Consider the following 2,229-nt stretch of genomic DNA (forward strand, 5'->3'; position numbering starts at 1 on the left):
GGACTGAGAAGGAAGTGGGAACATGCCAGAATAAAAAGGTGTTGTGGAGTGGGTGGGGAGGGAGAGAGGGATGGAGGCTGGCTGGAAGGTGATATGTGAAGCAATAGAGGTAAAGGCTGGAGAGGAAGGAATCTGATAGGAGAGGAGAGTGGGCCATAGAAGAAAGGGAAGGAGGAGGGGACCCAGGGGAGGGAATAGGGAAGTGGAAAGAAGTTAAAAAGTCAGAGTGGGGGTTGGGGGGTGGGGGGTATTCGTTTACCGGAAGAAAAAAATCAATATTTATGTCATCAGGTTGGAGGCTATGCAGACGCAGTATGAGGTACTGCTCCCCCTTTCCTCCATCCTGAGGGTGGCCACATCTTGGCACAAGAGGAGGCCCTGGACCGACATGTTGGAACGGGAATGGGAATTACCGGGAAGTGGTTATTATTAACCTCCTCACTCCAAACTTTAAGCTAGTTAGTCTGTAGAGTCTGTAGATACAGAAGGTGCTGGCGTGGAGGGCTACGAACAACATGAAGGAAATCTGGAAGTTGAACCTGACCAGCGAGCTTAAAAAGTGGATTTTCATAGCAGACATAGAGTCCATTCTCACGTACGGAAGCGAGACATGGACACTCACCAAGATGATGCGAAAGTCTCTAGATGGTTGCTATACACGAATGCTCCAGATGGCTCTTGACGTGAGTTGGCAACAGCACATGATGAACGTCGAGCTCTATAACAACCTACTAATACTCACCACTAAAATCAAGGCGAGAGGACTGCAACTGGCGGGGTACTGTCTACGCCACCCCGAGCTACCTGCCAGCCTAGTCATCATATGGGTGCCCAAGCACGGGAGGATGAACCCTGTGCGCCCTCCCAAGACTATGGTCAACACGCTCCTAGAAGACAGCGGCGCGGCTAATGTAGATGAACTGAACACACTGATGAGGGAGGGGGAGAAGTGGAGAGTCGCCGGCCCCCTAGGCCTGAGTCAATGAAGTAGTGGTGGTAGTAGTCCTGCTACACAGTTGGTTTGTGTGAGGACAGACTTACAAGTCTGACCTTTTCACATAGATGTAAAGTTACAGTCAATGGAAGTGGGCGCCAAGAAAGCAAGAGGATTTTTTTATTTGCCACTCCACCACTGCGGTTTGTGGTTGGAGAGGTGTAACAAGATCCAAGGTCGTTTTGTGGTGAACACAACTGAGATTGTAGCTGGAGGAGAAATGTTCACTACTGAACACAATCTTTATCAATGTAGAAAGCAGTCAATTATGTCAGTTACCAAAACAAAAATTTAATTTCAGCAGCCTGTAAATCCATTGCAAAGGCAAGCAACAAAGGCAATTTCAGAGCTATTGCAAAATGCCAGTGAAAGGGGCTTTGAATACTGGAGAGTTATTCAGGCATAAAGAGCATGACGTGTCTATTCTGTGATTAACTTTGTCACTCTGACGGCCCACTGGGGTAGTCAAAGACCCAATATCTGTGAGTCTGAGTCCGCTGGACGCTGGAAGCTGAAGAAGACAGCCTGTCCTGGAGTTAGAGGACTGTGTATGTGTGTGGGTGTGAGGGAGGAACGGGGCTTGTTTTGCTGTTGTTGTTTTGTTTTGGTATGTGTTGTTGCGTTGTGTAGTTCTGCTGAGCATTGTGGCACCCAGAATGTTTGGCAACACGTGAACATGTGCTGTCCCCAGCACACCCTCGTGTGTGTTTGTTGTTAATGCAAATGACACATTTCACTGTATGTTTCAATGTACGTGTGATAAATAAGCTTGAATCTTGAATCTTCACATGTACATGGAAATATAGAGTGAAATGTGTTGTTCTGCATCAGTGATGATTTCCACATTTCATTAACCCCAATTATGGAAGGAAACTGGAGGAAGAACATAGAAAGCAGGCTTGCAGTGCTGTGCTGACCCAGAAAATATTTCACTGGTAGTGGTGGGATTCGAACCCACGACTCCGGAGAGACTGGAGCCTAAATCCAGCGCCTTAGACCGCTCGGCCACACTACCAATGCTACAAACAGACCGGCAGACTTTTCAGTGAAGATATTGATTAACAAAGAACCTATTTATGTGCAGAGTGATACTCTCACATACTGCTGAATAATGAGTCCAGACAATCTCAGATACTCAGCCTGATATTTCTGCTGAGATGCACTGTCACTTTAAAAGCCCGAGTGAGATGATTTCCTCAATTAACTCAGACCCTGGTGAGACTGCATCTGGAATA

At 47.0% G+C, this 2,229-nt stretch overlaps 1 non-coding gene across 1 annotated transcript; it reads right to left on the reverse strand.

Annotated features, from left to right (window-relative positions):
* Nucleotides 1-1,927: 1,927 nt before the first annotated feature.
* On the reverse strand, nt 1,928-2,009 carry trnal-uag (transfer RNA leucine (anticodon UAG)). The gene has a single exon. It is a non-coding gene; the product is annotated as a tRNA-Leu (tRNA).
* Nucleotides 2,010-2,229: the final 220 nt, after the last annotated feature.

This window comes from Mobula hypostoma, chromosome 9 (assembly GCF_963921235.1).
Source record: "Mobula hypostoma chromosome 9, sMobHyp1.1, whole genome shotgun sequence".
Classification (NCBI taxonomy): Eukaryota; Metazoa; Chordata; class Chondrichthyes; order Myliobatiformes; family Myliobatidae; genus Mobula; species Mobula hypostoma.